The following is an 18,324-nucleotide window of genomic DNA, read 5'->3' as shown; positions in this document are numbered from 1 at the left end:
ACCTGCTGGACAGACCGGAAACACCTGCCGGACACGCCGGAACCACATGTTCGACTCGCTGGAACCACATTCTGGACATGGCAAAATCACCTGCCGCCTATGCCAGAACCGCTTGGCGAACACTCCGGAATCACCTGTCAGGCATGCCGGAACCACCTCTCAGACCTGCCAGAACCACATGCCAATGACACCGGAAGCACCTGCCGAGCATGCCGGAAGCACCTGCTCGACTCGCCAGAACCACCTGTCGGACACGCCAAAATCACCTGCCGGCTACGCCACAGCCAGTTGGTGAACACTCCGGAAACACCTGCCGGGCTGGCTGGAACCACCTGCCAGCTACGCCAGAACCACTTGGCGGAGACTCCAGAAACACCTGTTGGGCCAGCCGGAACCACCTCTCAGACGTGCCAGAACCATGTGCCTGAGATGCTGGAACCACACCCCGAACAGACCGAAACCACCTGCCAGACCCAACTGAACAACCTGCCAAGCACGCAGGAACAACCTGCTCGCCTCGCCGGAACCACCTGCCGGGCGCAGCGGAAGCACCTGCGGAGCGCGCCGTAGCCACCTGCTCGCCTCGCCAGAAACACCAGCCGGGCCCAGCGGAAGCACCTGCCGAGCGCGCCGGAGCCACCTGCTCGCCTCGCCGGAACCACCTGCCCGGCGCGCCGGAGCCACCTGCTCGCCTCGCCGGAACCACCTGCCGGGCGCAGCGGAAGCACCTGCCGGGCGCGCCGGAGCCACCTGCTCGGCTCGCCGGAACCACCTGCCGGGCCCTAACCCTAACCCTAACCCTAACCCTATCCCCAAACCCTAACCCTAACCCTAACCCCTAACCCTAAGCCTAACCCTAAACCCTAACCCAACCGTAACCCTAACCCTAACCCTACCCCTAACCCTAACCCCTAACCCCAAACCCTAAACCCTAACCCTAACCGTAACCCTAACCCTATCCCTAACACTAACCTGACGGACAGGCTGGAACCAGCTGCTCAACTCGCCGGAACCACCTGCCAGACATGCCAGAACCACCTGCCGAGCACGCCGGAGCCACCTGCTGGACTCACCAGAACCACCTGCCTGACAGGCCAAAATCAACAGCTGGCTATGAGAGAACCACCTGGCAGACAATCCGCAATAACCTGCCAGGCATGCAGGAACCACCTCTCAGACGTAAGAGAACCACGTGCCGGACACGCTGGAACCACGTCCTGGACAGACTGGAACCACCTGCCGGACATGCCTGGACCACCTGCCGAGCACGCCGGAACCACCTGCTCGACTCGCAGGACCCATGTGCCAGACACGCCAAAATGAACTGCCGGCTACACCAGAACCACTTACCGGACACTCCGGAATAACCTGCCCGGCATGCCAGAACCACCTCTCAGAAGTGCCAGAAGCACGTGCTGGACATGCCGGAACAACCTATCGGACAGAACGGAACAACCTGCCGGACACACCAAAATCACCTGCGGGCTACGCCAGAACCACTTGGAGGACTCTCCGGGAAAACCTGCCGGGCATGCTGGAACCACCTCTCAGACGTGCCTGAACCACGTGGCGGACACTCCGGAAACGCATGTCGGGCCGGCCGGAACCACCTCTCACACGTGCCAGAACCTCATGCCGGACACCCCAGAACCACCTGCTGGACAGACCGGAAACACCTGCCGGACACGCCGGAACCACATGTTCGACTCGCTGGAACCACATTCTGGACATGGCAAAATCACCTGCCGCCTATGCCAGAACCGCTTGGCGAACACTCCGGAATCACCTGTCAGGCATGCCGGTACCACCTCTCAGACCTGCCAGAACCACATGCCAATGACACCGGAAGCACCTGCCGAGCATGCCGGAAGCACCTGCTCGACTCGCCAGAACCACCTGTCGGACACGCCAAAATCACCTGCCGGCTACGCCACAGCCAGTTGGTGAACACTCCGGAAACACCTGCCGGGCTGGCTGGAACCACCTGCCAGTCACGCCAACATCACCTGCCAGCTACGCCAGAACCACTTGGCGGAGACTCCAGAAACACCTGTTGGGCCAGCCGGAACCACCTCTCAGACGTGCCAGAACCATGTGCCTGAGATGCTGGAACCACACCCCGAACAGACCGAAACCACCTGCCAGACCCAACTGAACAACCTGCCAAGCACGCAGGAACAACCTGCTCGCCTCGCCGGAACCACCTGCCGGGCGCAGCGGAAGCACCTGCCGAGCGCGCCGGAGCCACCTGCTCGCCTCGCCGGAAACACCAGCCGGGCCCAGCGGAAGCACCTGCCGAGCGCGCCGGAGCCACCTGCTCGCCTCGCCGGAACCACATTCTGGACATGGCAAAATCACCTGCCGCCTATGCCAGAACCGCTTGGCGAACACTCCGGAATCACCTGTCAGGCATGCCGGAACCACCTCTCAGACCTGCCAGAACCACATGCCAATGACACCGGAAGCACCTGCCGAGCATGCCGGAAGCACCTGCTCGACTCGCCAGAACCACCTGTCGGACACGCCAAAATCACCTGCCGGCTACGCCACAGACAGTTGGTGAACACTCCGGAAACACCTGCCGGGCTGGCTGGAACCACCTGCCAGCTACGCCAGAACCACTTGGCGGAGACTCCAGAAACACCTGTTGGGCCAGCCGGAACCACCTCTCAGACGTGCCAGAACCATGTGCCTGAGATGCTGGAACCACACCCCGAACAGACCGAAACCACCTGCCAGACCCAACTGAACCAACTGCCGAGCACGCAGGAACAACCTGCTCGCCTCGCCGGAACCACCTGCCGGGCCCAGCGGAAGCACCTGCCGAGCGCGCCGGAGCCACCTGCTCGCCTCACCGGAACCACCTGCCGGGCCCAGCGGAAGCACGTGCTGAGCGCGCCGGAGCCACCTGCTCGCCTCGCCGGAACCACGTGCCGGGCCCAGCGGAAGCACCTGCCGAGCGCGCCGGAGCCACCTGCTCGCCTCGCCGGAACCACCTGCCGGGCCCTAACCCTAACCCTAACCCTAACCCTATCCCCAAACCCTAACCCTAACCCTAACCCCTAACCCTAAGCCTAACCCTAAACCCTAACCCAACCGTAACCCTAACCCTAACCCTACCCCTAACCCTAACCCCTAACCCCAAACCCTAAACCCTAACCCTAACCGTAACCCTAACCCTATCCCTAACCCTAACCTGACGGACAGGCTGGAACCAGCTGCTCAACTCGCCGGAACCACCTGCCAGACATGCCAGAACCACCTGCCGAGCACGCCGGAGCCACCTGCTGGACTCACCAGAACCACCTGCCTGACAGGCCAAAATCAACAGCTGGCTATGAGAGAACCACCTGGCAGACAATCCGCAATAACCTGCCAGGCATGCAGGAACCACCTCTCAGACGTAAGAGAACCACGTGCCGGACACGCTGGAACCACGTCCTGGACAGACTGGAACCACCTGCCGGACATGCCTGGACCACCTGCCGAGCACGCCGGAACCACCTGCTCGACTCGCAGGACCCATGTGCCAGACACGCCAAAATGAACTGCCGGCTACACCAGAACCACTTACCGGACACTCCGGAATAACCTGCCCGGCATGCCAGAACCACCTCTCAGAAGTGCCAGAAGCACGTGCTGGACATGCCGGAACAACCTATCGGACAGAACGGAACAACCTGCTGGACACACCAAAATCACCTGCGGGCTACGCCAGAACCACTTGGAGGACTCTCCGGGAAAACCTGCCGGGCATGCTGGAACCACCTCTCAGACGTGCCTGAACCACGTGGCGGACACTCCGGAAACGCATGTCGGGCCGGCCGGAACCACCTCTCAGACGTGCCAGAACCTCATGCCGGACACCCCAGAACCACCTGCTGGACAGACCGGAAACACCTGCCGGACACGCCGGAACCACATGTTCGACTCGCTGGAACCACATTCTGGACATGGCAAAATCACCTGCCGCCTATGCCAGAACCGCTTGGCGAACACTCCGGAATCACCTGTCAGGCATGCCGGAACCACCTCTCAGACCTGCCAGAACCACATGCCAATGACACCGGAAGCACCTGCCGAGCATGCCGGAAGCACCTGCGCGACTCGCCAGAACCACCTGTCGGACACGCCAAAATCACCTGCCGGCTACGCCACAGCCAGTTGGTGAACACTCCGGAAACACCTGCCGGGCTGGCTGGAACCACCTGCCAGCTACGCCAGAACCACTTGGCGGAGACTCCAGAAACACCTGTTGGGCCAGCCGGAACCACCTCTCAGACGTGCCAGAACCATGTGCCTGAGATGCTGGAACCACACCCCGAACAGACCGAAACCACCTGCCAGACCCAACTGAACCACGTGCCGAGCACGCAGGAACAACCTGCTCGCCTCGCCGGAACCACCTGCCGGGCGCAGCGGAAGCACCTGCCGAGCGCGCCGGAGCCACCTGCTCGCCTCGCCGGAACCACCTGCCGGGCCCAGCGGAAGCACGTGCTGAGCGCGCCGGAGCCACCTGCTCGCCTCGCCGGAACCACCTGCCGGGCCCAGCGGAAGCACCTGCCGAGCGCGCCGGAGCCACCTGCTCGCCTCGCCGGAACCACGTGCCGGGCCCTAACCCTAACCCTAACCCTAACCCTATCCCCAAACCCTAACCCTAACCCTAACCCCTAACCCTAAGCCTAACCCTAAACCCTAACCCAACCGTAACCCTAACCCTAACCCTACCCCTAACCCTAACCCCTAACCCCAAACCCTAAACCCTAACCCTAACCGTAACCCTAACCTTATCCCTAACCCTAACCTGACGGACAGGCTGGAACCAGCTGCTCAACTCGCCGGAACCACCTGCCAGACATGCCAGAACCACCTGCCGAGCACGCCGGAGCCACCTGCTGGACTCACCAGAACCACCCGCCTGACAGGCCAAAATCAACAGCTGGCTATGAGAGAACCACCTGGCAGACAATCCGCAATAACCTGCCAGGCATGCAGGAACCACCTCTCAGACGTAAGAGAACCACGTGCCGGACACGCTGGAACCACGTCCTGGACAGACTGGAACCACCTGCCGGACATGCCTGGACCACCTGCCGAGCACGCCTGAACCACCTGCTCGACTCGCAGGACCCATGTGCCAGACACGCCAAAATGAACTGCCGGCTACACCAGAACCACTTACCGGACACTCCGGAATAACCTGCCTGGCATGCCAGAACCACCTCTCAGAAGTGCCAGAAGCACGTGCTGGACATGCCGGAACAACCTATCGGACAGAAAGGAACAACCTGCCGGACACACCAAAATCACCTGCAGGCTACGCCAGAACCACTTGGAGGACTCTCCGGGAAAACCTGCCGGGCATGCTGGAACCACCTCTCAGACGTGCCTGAACCACGTGGCGGACACTCCGGAAACGCATGTCGGGCCGGCCGGAACCACCTCTCACACGTGCCAGAACCTCATGCCGGACACCCCAGAACCACCTGCTGGACAGACCGGAAACACCTGCCGGACACGCCGGAACCACATGTTCGACTCGCTGGAACCACATTCTGGACATGGCAAAATCACCTGCCGCCTATGCCAGAACCGCTTGGCGAACACTCCGGAATCACCTGTCAGGCATGCCGGAACCACCTCTCAGACCTGCCAGAACCACATGCCAATGACACCGGAAGCACCTGCCAAGCATGCCGGAAGCACCTGCTCGACTCGCCAGAACCACCTGTCGGACACGCCAAAATCACCTGCCGGCTACGCCACAGCCAGTTGGTGAACACTCCGGAAACACCTGCCGGGCTGGCTGGAACCACCTGCCAGCTACGCCAGAACCACTTGGCGGAGACTCCAGAAACACCTGTTGGGCCAGCCAGAACCACCTCTCAGACGTGCCAGAACCATGTGCCTGAGATGCTGGAACCACACCCCGAACAGACCAAAACCACCTGCCAGACCCAACTGAACCACGTGCCGAGCACGCAGGAACAACCTGCTCGCCTCGCCGGAACCACCTGCCGGGCGCAGCGGAAGCACCTGCCGAGCGCGCCGGAGCCACCTGCTCGCCTCGCCGGAACCACCTGCCGGGCCCAGCGGAAGCACGTGCTGAGCGCGCCGGAGCCACCTGCTCGCCTCGCCGGAACCACCTGCCGGGCCCAGCGGAAGCACCTGCCGAGCGCGCCGGAGCCACCTGCTCGCCTCGCCGGAACCACGTGCCGGGCCCTAACCCTAACCCTAACCCTAACCCTATCCCCAAACCCTAACCCTAACCCTAACCCCTAACCCTAAGCCTAACCCTAAACCCTAACCCAACCGTAACCCTAACCCTAACCCTACCCCTAACCCTAACCCCTAACCCCAAACCCTAAACCCTAACCCTAACCGTAACCCTAACCTTATCCCTAACCCTAACCTGACGGACAGGCTGGAACCAGCTGCTCAACTCGCCGGAACCACCTGCCAGACATGCCAGAACCACCTGCCGAGCACGCCGGAGCCACCTGCTGGACTCACCAGAACCACCCGCCTGACAGGCCAAAATCAACAGCTGGCTATGAGAGAACCACCTGGCAGACAATCCGCAATAACCTGCCAGGCATGCAGGAACCACCTCTCAGACGTAAGAGAACCACGTGCCGGACACGCTGGAACCACGTCCTGGACAGACTGGAACCACCTGCCGGACATGCCTGGACCACCTGCCGAGCACGCCTGAACCACCTGCTCGACTCGCAGGACCCATGTGCCAGACACGCCAAAATGAACTGCCGGCTACACCAGAACCACTTACCGGACACTCCGGAATAACCTGCCTGGCATGCCAGAACCACCTCTCAGAAGTGCCAGAAGCACGTGCTGGACATGCCGGAACAACCTATCGGACAGAAAGGAACAACCTGCCGGACACACCAAAATCACCTGCAGGCTACGCCAGAACCACTTGGAGGACTCTCCGGGAAAACCTGCCGGGCATGCTGGAACCACCTCTCAGACGTGCCTGAACCACGTGGCGGACACTCCGGAAACGCATGTCGGGCCGGCCGGAACCACCTCTCAGACGTGCCAGAACCTCATGCCGGACACCCCAGAACCACCTGCTGGACAGACCGGAAACACCTGCCGGACACGCCGGAACCACATGTTCGACTCGCTGGAACCACATTCTGGACATGGCAAAATCACCTGCCGCCTATGCCAGAACCGCTTGGCGAACACTCCGGAATCACCTGTCAGGCATGCCGGAACCACCTCTCAGACCTGCCAGAACCACATGCCAATGACACCGGAAGCACCTGCCGAGCATGCCGGAAGCACCTGCGCGACTCGCCAGAACCACCTGTCGGACACGCCAAAATCACCTGCCGGCTACGCCACAGCCAGTTGGTGAACACTCCGGAAACACCTGCCGGGCTGGCTGGAACCACCTGCCAGCTACGCCAGAACCACTTGGCGGAGACTCCAGAAACACCTGTTGGGCCAGCCGGAACCACCTCTCAGACGTGCCAGAACCATGTGCCTGAGATGCTGGAACCACACCCCGAACAGACCGAAACCACCTGCCAGACCCAACTGAACCACGTGCCGAGCACGCAGGAACAACCTGCTCGCCTCGCCGGAACCACCTGCCGGGCGCAGCGGAAGCACCTGCCGAGCGCGCCGGAGCCACCTGCTCGCCTCGCCGGAACCACCTGCCGGGCCCAGCGGAAGCACGTGCTGAGCGCGCCGGAGCCACCTGCTCGCCTCGCCGGAACCACCTGCCGGGCCCAGCGGAAGCACCTGCCGAGCGCGCCGGAGCCACCTGCTCGCCTCGCCGGAACCACGTGCCGGGCCCTAACCCTAACCCTAACCCTAACCCTATCCCCAAACCCTAACCCTAACCCTAACCCCTAACCCTAAGCCTAACCCTAAACCCTAACCCAACCGTAACCCTAACCCTAACCCTACCCCTAACCCTAACCCCTAACCCCAAACCCTAAACCCTAACCCTAACCGTAACCCTAACCTTATCCCTAACCCTAACCTGACGGACAGGCTGGAACCAGCTGCTCAACTCGCCGGAACCACCTGCCAGACATGCCAGAACCACCTGCCGAGCACGCCGGAGCCACCTGCTGGACTCACCAGAACCACCCGCCTGACAGGCCAAAATCAACAGCTGGCTATGAGAGAACCACCTGGCAGACAATCCGCAATAACCTGCCAGGCATGCAGGAACCACCTCTCAGACGTAAGAGAACCACGTGCCGGACACGCTGGAACCACGTCCTGGACAGACTGGAACCACCTGCCGGACATGCCTGGACCACCTGCCGAGCACGCCTGAACCACCTGCTCGACTCGCAGGACCCATGTGCCAGACACGCCAAAATGAACTGCCGGCTACACCAGAACCACTTACCGGACACTCCGGAATAACCTGCCTGGCATGCCAGAACCACCTCTCAGAAGTGCCAGAAGCACGTGCTGGACATGCCGGAACAACCTATCGGACAGAAAGGAACAACCTGCCGGACACACCAAAATCACCTGCAGGCTACGCCAGAACCACTTGGAGGACTCTCCGGGAAAACCTGCCGGGCATGCTGGAACCACCTCTCAGACGTGCCTGAACCACGTGGCGGACACTCCGGAAACGCATGTCGGGCCGGCCGGAACCACCTCTCACACGTGCCAGAACCTCATGCCGGACACCCCAGAACCACCTGCTGGACAGACCGGAAACACCTGCCGGACACGCCGGAACCACATGTTCGACTCGCTGGAACCACATTCTGGACATGGCAAAATCACCTGCCGCCTATGCCAGAACCGCTTGGCGAACACTCCGGAATCACCTGTCAGGCATGCCGGAACCACCTCTCAGACCTGCCAGAACCACATGCCAATGACACCGGAAGCACCTGCCAAGCATGCCGGAAGCACCTGCTCGACTCGCCAGAACCACCTGTCGGACACGCCAAAATCACCTGCCGGCTACGCCACAGCCAGTTGGTGAACACTCCGGAAACACCTGCCGGGCTGGCTGGAACCACCTGCCAGCTACGCCAGAACCACTTGGCGGAGACTCCAGAAACACCTGTTGGGCCAGCCAGAACCACCTCTCAGACGTGCCAGAACCATGTGCCTGAGATGCTGGAACCACACCCCGAACAGACCAAAACCACCTGCCAGACCCAACTGAACCACGTGCCGAGCACGCAGGAACAACCTGCTCGCCTCGCCGGAACCACCTGCCGGGCGCAGCGGAAGCACCTGCCGAGCGCGCCGGAGCCACCTGCTCGCCTCGCCGGAACCACCTGCCGGGCCCAGCGGAAGCACGTGCTGAGCGCGCCGGAGCCACCTGCTCGCCTCGCCGGAACCACCTGCCGGGCCCAGCGGAAGCACCTGCCGAGCGCGCCGGAGCCACCTGCTCGCCTCGCCGGAACCACGTGCCGGGCCCTAACCCTAACCCTAACCCTAACCCTATCCCCAAACCCTAACCCTAACCCTAACCCCTAACCCTAAGCCTAACCCTAAACCCTAACCCAACCGTAACCCTAACCCTAACCCTACCCCTAACCCTAACCCCTAACCCCAAACCCTAAACCCTAACCCTAACCGTAACCCTAACCTTATCCCTAACCCTAACCTGACGGACAGGCTGGAACCAGCTGCTCAACTCGCCGGAACCACCTGCCAGACATGCCAGAACCACCTGCCGAGCACGCCGGAGCCACCTGCTGGACTCACCAGAACCACCCGCCTGACAGGCCAAAATCAACAGCTGGCTATGAGAGAACCACCTGGCAGACAATCCGCAATAACCTGCCAGGCATGCAGGAACCACCTCTCAGACGTAAGAGAACCACGTGCCGGACACGCTGGAACCACGTCCTGGACAGACTGGAACCACCTGCCGGACATGCCTGGACCACCTGCCGAGCACGCCTGAACCACCTGCTCGACTCGCAGGACCCATGTGCCAGACACGCCAAAATGAACTGCCGGCTACACCAGAACCACTTACCGGACACTCCGGAATAACCTGCCTGGCATGCCAGAACCACCTCTCAGAAGTGCCAGAAGCACGTGCTGGACATGCCGGAACAACCTATCGGACAGAAAGGAACAACCTGCCGGACACACCAAAATCACCTGCAGGCTACGCCAGAACCACTTGGAGGACTCTCCGGGAAAACCTGCCGGGCATGCTGGAACCACCTCTCAGACGTGCCTGAACCACGTGGCGGACACTCCGGAAACGCATGTCGGGCCGGCCGGAACCACCTCTCACACGTGCCAGAACCTCATGCCGGACACCCCAGAACCACCTGCTGGACAGACCGGAAACACCTGCCGGACACGCCGGAACCACATGTTCGACTCGCTGGAACCACATTCTGGACATGGCAAAATCACCTGCCGCCTATGCCAGAACCGCTTGGCGAACACTCCGGAATCACCTGTCAGGCATGCCGGAACCACCTCTCAGACCTGCCAGAACCACATGCCAATGACACCGGAAGCACCTGCCGAGCATGCCGGAAGCACCTGCTCGACTCGCCAGAACCACCTGTCGGACACGCCAAAATCACCTGCCGGCTACGCCACAGCCAGTTGGTGAACACTCCGGAAACACCTGCCGGGCTGGCTGGAACCACCTGCCAGCTACGCCAGAACCACTTGGCGGAGACTCCAGAAACACCTGTTGGGCCAGCCGGAACCACCTCTCAGACGTGCCAGAACCATGTGCCTGAGATGCTGGAACCACACCCCGAACAGACCGAAACCACCTGCCAGACCCAACTGAACCACGTGCCGAGCACGCAGGAACAACGTGCTCGCCTCGCCGGAACCACCTGCCGGGCGCAGCGGAAGCACCTGCCGAGCGCGCCGGAGCCACCTGCTCGCCTCGCCGGAACCACCTGCCGGGCCCAGCGGAAGCACGTGCTGAGCGCGCCGGAGCCACCTGCTCGCCTCGCCGGAACCACCTGCCGGGCCCAGCGGAAGCACCTGCCGAGCGCGCCGGAGCCACCTGCTCGCCTCGCCGGAACCACGTGCCGGGCCCTAAACCTAACCCTAACCCTAACCCTATCCCCAAACCCTTACCCTAACCCTAACCCCTAACCCTAAGCCTAACCCTAAACCCTAACCCAACCGTAACCCTAACCCTAACCCTACCCCTAACCCTAACCCCTAACCCAAAACCCTAAACCCTAACCCTAACCGTAACCCTAACCCTATCCCTAACCCTAACCTGACGGACAGGCTGGAACCAGCTGCTCAACTCGCCGGAACCACCTGCAAGACATGCCAGAACCACCTGCCGAGCACGCCGGAGCCACCTGCTGGACTCACCAGAACCACCCGCCTGACAGGCCAAAATCAACAGCTGGCTATGAGAGAACCACCTGGCAGACAATCCGCAATAACCTGCCAGGCATGCAGGAACCACCTCTCAGACGTAAGAGAACCACGTGCCGGACACGCTGGAACCACGTCCTGGACAGACTGGAACCACCTGCCGGACATGCCTGGACCACCTGCCGAGCACGCCGGAACCACCTGCTCGACTCGCAGGACCCATGTGCCAGACACGCCAAAATGAACTGCCGGCTACACCAGAACCACTTACCGGACACTCCGGAATAACCTGCCCGGCATGCCAGAACCACCTCTCAGAAGTGCCAGAAGCACGTGCTGGACATGCCGGAACAACCTATCGGACAGAACGGAACAACCTGCCGGACACACCAAAATCACCTGCGGGCTACGCCAGAACCACTTGGAGGACTCTCCGGGAAAACCTGCCGGGCATGCTGGAACCACCTCTCAGACGTGCCTGAACCACGTGGCGGACACTCCGGAAACGCATGTCGGGCCGGCCGGAACCACCTCTCACACGTGCCAGAACCTCATGCCGGACACCCCAGAACCACCTGCTGGACAGACCGGAAACACCTGCCGGACACGCCGGAACCACATGTTCGACTCGCTGGAACCACATTCTGGACATGGCAAAATCACCTGCCGCCTATGCCAGAACCGCTTGGCGAACACTCCGGAATCACCTGTCAGGCATGCCGGAACCACCTCTCAGACCTGCCAGAACCACATGCCAATGACACCGGAAGCACCTGCCGAGCATGCCGGAAGCACCTGCTCGACTCGCCAGAACCACCTGTCGGACACGCCAAAATCACCTGCCGGCTACGCCACAGCCAGTTGGTGAACACTCCGGAAACACCTGCCGGGCTGGCTGGAACCACCTGCCAGTCACGCCAACATCACCTGCCAGCTACGCCAGAACCACTTGGCGGAGACTCCAGAAACACCTGTTGGGCCAGCCGGAACCACCTCTCAGACGTGCCAGAACCATGTGCCTGAGATGCTGGAACCACACCCCGAACAGACCGAAACCACCTGCCAGACCCAACTGAACAACCTGCCAAGCACGCAGGAACAACCTGCTCGCCTCGCCGGAACCAACTGCCGGGCGCAGCGGAAGCACCTGCCGAGCGCGCCGGAGCCACCTGCTCGCCTCGCCGGAAACACCAGCCGGGCCCAGCGGAAGCACCTGCCGAGCGCGCCGGAGCCACCTGCTCGCCTCGCCGGAACCACCTGCCCGGCACGCCGGAGCCACCTGCTCGCCTCGCCGGAACCACCTGCTGGGCGCAGCGGAAGCACCTGCCGGGCGCGCCGGAGCCACCTGCTCGGCTCGCCGGAACCACCTGCCGGGCCCTAACCCTAACCCTAACCCTAACCCTATCCCCAAACCCTAACCCTAACCCTAACCCCTAACCCTAAGCCTAACCCTAAACCCTAACCCAACCGTAACCCTAACCCTAACCCTACCCCTAACCCTAACCCCTAACCCCAAACCCTAAACCCTAACCCTAACCGTAACCCTAACCCTATCCCTAACCCTAACCTGACGGACAGGCTGGAACCAGCTGCTCAACTCGTCGGAACCACCTGCCAGACATGCCAGAACCACCTGCCGAGTACGCCGGAGCCACCTGCTGGACTCACCAGAACCACCTGCCTGACAGGCCAAAATCAACAGCTGGCTATGAGAGAACCACCTGGCAGACAATCCGCAATAACCTGCCAGGCATGCAGGAACCACCTCTCAGATGTAAGAGAACCACGTGCCGGACACGCTGGAACCACGTCCTGGACAGACTGGAACCACCTGCCGGACATGCCTGGACCACCTGCCGAGCACGCCGGAACCACCTGCTCGACTCGCAGGACCCATGTGCCAGACACGCCAAAATGAACTGCCGGCTACACCAGAACCACTTACCGGACACTCCGGAATAACCTGCCCGGCATGCCAGAACCACCTCTCAGAAGTGCCAGAAGCACGTGCTGGACATGCCGGAACAACCTATCGGACAGTACGGAACAACCTGCCGGACACACCAAAATCACCTGCGGGCTACGCCAGAACCACTTGGAGGACTCTCCGGGAAAACCTGCCGGGCATGCTGGAACCACCTCTCAGACGTGCCTGAACCACGTGGCGGACACTCCGCAAACGCATGTCGGGCCGGCCGGAACCACCTCTCAGACGTGCCAGAACCTCATGCCGGACACCCCAGAACCACCTGCTGGACAGACCGGAAACACCTGCCGGACACGCCGGAACCACATGTTCGACTCGCTGGAACCACATTCTGGACATGGCAAAATCACCTGCCGCCTATGCCAGAACCGCTTGGCGAACACTCCGGAATCACCTGTCAGGCATGCCGGAACCACCTCTCAGACCTGCCAGAACCACATGCCAATGACACCGGAAGCACCTGCCGAGCATGCCGGAAGCACCTGCTCGACTCGCCAGAACCACCTGTCGGATACGCCAAAATCACCTGCCGGCTACGCCACAGCCAGTTGGTGAACACTCCGGAAACACCTGCCGGGCTGGCTGGAACCACCTGCCAGTCACGCCAACATCACCTGCCAGCTACGCCAGAACCACTTGGCGGAGACTCCAGAAACACCTGTTGGGCCAGCCGGAACCACCTCTTAGACGTGCCAGAAACATGTGCCTGAGATGCTGGAACCACACCCCGAACAGACCGAAACCACCTGCCAGACCCAACTGAACCACCTGCCGAGCACGCAGGAACAACCTGCTCGCCTCGCCGGAACCACCTCCCGGGTGCAGCGGAAGCACCTGCCGAGCGCGCCGGAGCCACCTGCTCGCCTCGCCGGAACCACCTGCCGGGTGCAGCGGAAGCACCTGCCGAGCGCGCCGGAGCCACCTGCTCGCCTCGCCGGAACCACCTGCCGGGCCCAGCGGAAGCACGTGCCAAGCACGCCGGAGCCACCTGCTCGCCTCGCCGGAACCACCTGCCGGGCGCAGCGGAAGCACCTGCCGGGCGCGCCGGAGCCACCTGCTCGACTCGCCGGAACCACCTGCCGGGCCCTAACCCTAACCCTAACCCTAACCCTATCCCCAAACCCTAACCCTAACCCTAACCCCTAACCCTAAGCCTAACCCTAAACCCTAACCCAACCGTAACCCTAACCCTAACCCTACCCCTAACCCTAACCCCTAACCCCAAACCCTAAACCCTAACCCTAACCATAACCCTAAGCCTATCCCTAACCCTAACCTGACGGACAGGCTGGAACCAGCTGCTCAACTCGCCGGAACCACCTGCCAGACATGCCAGAACCACCTGCCGAGCACGCCGGAGCCACCTGCTGGACTCACCAGAACCACCCGCCTGACAGGCCAAAATCAACAGCTGGCTATGAGAGAACCACCTGGCAGACAATCCGCAATAACCTGCCAGGCATGCAGGAACCACCTCTCAGACGTAAGAGAACCACGTGCCGGACACGCTGGAACCACGTCCTGGACAGACTGGAACCACCTGCCGGACATGCCTGGACCACCTGCCGAGCACGCCGGAACCACCTGCTCGACTCGCAGGACCCATGTGCCAGACACGCCAAAATGAACTGCCGGCTACACCAGAACCACTTACCGGACACTCCGGAATAACCTGCCCGGCATGCCAGAACCACCTCTCAGAAGTGCCAGAAGCACGTGCTGGACATGCCGGAACAACCTATCGGACAGAACGGAACAACCTGCCGGACACACCAAAATCACCTGCGGGCTACGCCAGAACCACTTGGAGGACTCTCCGGGAAAACCTGCCGGGCATGCTGGAACCACCTCTCAGACGTGCCTGAACCACGTGGCGGACACTCCGGAAACGCATGTCGGGCCGGCCGGAACCACCTCTCAGACGTGCCAGAACCTCATGCCGGACACCCCAGAACCACCTGCTGGACAGACCGGAAACACCTGCCGGACACGCCGGAACCACATGTTCGACTCGCTGGAACCACATTCTGGACATGGCAAAATCACCTGCCGCCTATGCCAGAACCGCTTGGCGAACACTCCGGAATCACCTGTCAGGCATGCCGGAACCACCTCTCAGACCTGCCAGAACCACATGCCAATGACACCGGAAGCACCTGCCGAGCATGCCGGAAGCACCTGCTCGACTCGCCAGAACCACCTGTCGGATACGCCAAAATCACCTGCCGGCTACGCCACAGCCAGTTGGTGAACACTCCGGAAACACCTGCCGGGCTGGCTGGAACCACCTGCCAGTCACGCCAACATCACCTGCCAGCTACGCCAGAACCACTTGGCGGAGACTCCAGAAACACCTGTTGGGCCAGCCGGAACCACCTCTTAGACGTGCCAGAAACATGTGCCTGAGATGCTGGAACCACACCCCGAACAGACCGAAACCACCTGCCAGACAGAACTGAACCACCTGCCGAGCACGCAGGAACAACCTGCTCTCCTCGCCGGAACCACCTGCCGGGTGCAGCGGAAGCACCTGCCGAGCGCGCCGGAGCCACCTGCTCGCCTCGCCGGAACCACCTGCCCGGCGCGCCGCAGCCACCTGCTCGCCTCGCCGGAACCACCTGCCAGGCCCAGCAGAAGCACCTGCCGGGCGCGCCGGAGCCACGTGCTCGCCTCGCCGGAACCACCTCCCGGGTGCAGCGGAAGCACCTGCCGAGCGCGCCGGAGCCACCTGCTCGCCTCGCCGGAACCACCTGCCGGGTGCAGCGGAAGCACCTGCCGAGCGCGCCGGAGCCACCTGCTCGCCTCGCCGGAACCACCTGCCGGGCCCAGCGGAAGCACGTGCCAAGCACGCCGGAGCCACCTGCTCGCCTCGCCGGAACCACCTGCCGGGCGCAGCGGAAGCACCTGCCGGGCGCGCCGGAGCCACCTGCTCGGCTCGCCGGAACCACCTGCCGGGCCCTAACCCTAACCCTAACCCTAACCCTATCCCCAAACCCTAACCCTAACCCTAACCCCTAACCCTAAGCCTAACCCTAAACCCTAACCCAACCGTAACCCTAACCCTAACCCTACCCCTAACCCTAACCCCTAACCCCAAACCCTAAACCCTAACCCTAACCATAACCCTAAGCCTATCCCTAACCCTAACCTGACGGACAGGCTGGAACCAGCTGCTCAACTCGCCGGAACCACCTGCCAGACATGCCAGAACCACCTGCCGAGCACGCCGGAGCCACCTGCTGGACTCACCAGAACCACCCGCCTGACAGGCCAAAATCAACAGCTGGCTATGAGAGAACCACCTGGCAGACAATCCGCAATAACCTGCCAGGCATGCAGGAACCACCTCTCAGACGTAAGAGAACCACGTGCCGGACACGCTGGAACCACGTCCTGGACAGACTGGAACCACCTGCCGGACATGCCTGGACCACCTGCCGAGCACGCCGGAACCACCTGCTCGACTCGCAGGACCCATGTGCCAGACACGCCAAAATGAACTGCCGGCTACACCAGAACCACTTACCGGACACTCCGGAATAACCTGCCCGGCATGCCAGAACCACCTCTCAGAAGTGCCAGAAGCACGTGCTGGACATGCCGGAACAACCTATCGGACAGAACGGAACAACCTGCCGGACACACCAAAATCACCTGCGGGCTACGCCAGAACCATTTGGAGGACTCTCCGGGAAAACCTGCCGGGCATGCTGGAACCACCTCTCAGACGTGCCTGAACCACGTGGCGGACACTCCGGAAACGCATGTCGGGCCGGCCGGAACCACCTCTCAGACGTGCCAGAACCTCATGCCGGACACCCCAGAACCACCTGCTGGACAGACCGGAAACACCTGCCGGACACGCCGGAACCACATGTTCGACTCGCTGGAACCACATTCTGGACATGGCAAAATCACCTGCCGCCTATGCCAGAACCGCTTGGCGAACACTCCGGAATCACCTGTCAGGCATGCCGGAACCACCTCTCAGACCTGCCAGAACCACATGCCAATGACACCGGAAGCACCTGCCGAGCATGCCGGAAGCACCTGCTCGACTCGCCAGAACCACCTGTCGGATACGCCAAAATCACCTGCCGGCTACGCCACAGCCAGTTGGTGAACACTCCGGAAACACCTGCCGGGCTGGCTGGAACCACCTGCCAGTCACGCCAACATCACCTGCCAGCTACGCCAGAACCACTTGGCGGAGACTCCAGAAACACCTGTTGGGCCAGCCGGAACCACCTCTTAGACGTGCCAGAAACATGTGCCTGAGATGCTGGAACCACACCCCGAACAGACCGAAACCACCTGCCAGACAGAACTGAACCACCTGCCGAGCACGCAGGAACAACCTGCTCTCCTCGCCGGAACCACCTGCCGGGTGCAGCGGAAGCACCTGCCGAGCGCGCCGGAGCCACCTGCTCGCCTCGCCGGAACCACCTGCCCGGCGCGCCGCAGCCACCTGCTCGCCTCGCCGGAACCACCTGCCAGGCCCAGCAGAAGCACCTGCCGGGCGCGCCGGAGCCACGTGCTCGCCTCGCCGGAACCACCTCCCGGGTGCAGCGGAAGCACCTGCCGAGCGCGCCGGAGCCACCTGCTCGCCTCGCCGGAACCACCTGCCGGGTGCAGCGGAAGCACCTGCCGAGCGCGCCGGAGCCACCTGCTCGCCTCGCCGGAACCACCTGCCGGGCCCAGCGGAAGCACGTGCCAAGCACGCCGGAGCCACCTGCTCGCCTCGCCGGAACCACCTGCCGGGCGCAGCGGAAGCACCTGCCGGGCGCGCCGGAGCCACCTGCTCGGCTCGCCGGAACCACCTGCCGGGCCCTAACCCTAACCCTAACCCTAACCCTATCCCCAAACCCTAACCCTAACCCTAACCCCTAACCCTAAGCCTAACCCTAAACCCTAACCCAACCGTAACCCTAACCCTAACCCTACCCCTAACCCTAACCCCTAACCCCAAACCCTAAACCCTAACCCTAACCATA

Source organism: Equus asinus, chromosome 30 (genome assembly GCF_041296235.1).
Source record: "Equus asinus isolate D_3611 breed Donkey chromosome 30, EquAss-T2T_v2, whole genome shotgun sequence".
Classification (NCBI taxonomy): Eukaryota; Metazoa; Chordata; class Mammalia; order Perissodactyla; family Equidae; genus Equus; species Equus asinus.
Note: the sequence above shows the minus strand (reverse complement) of the source record.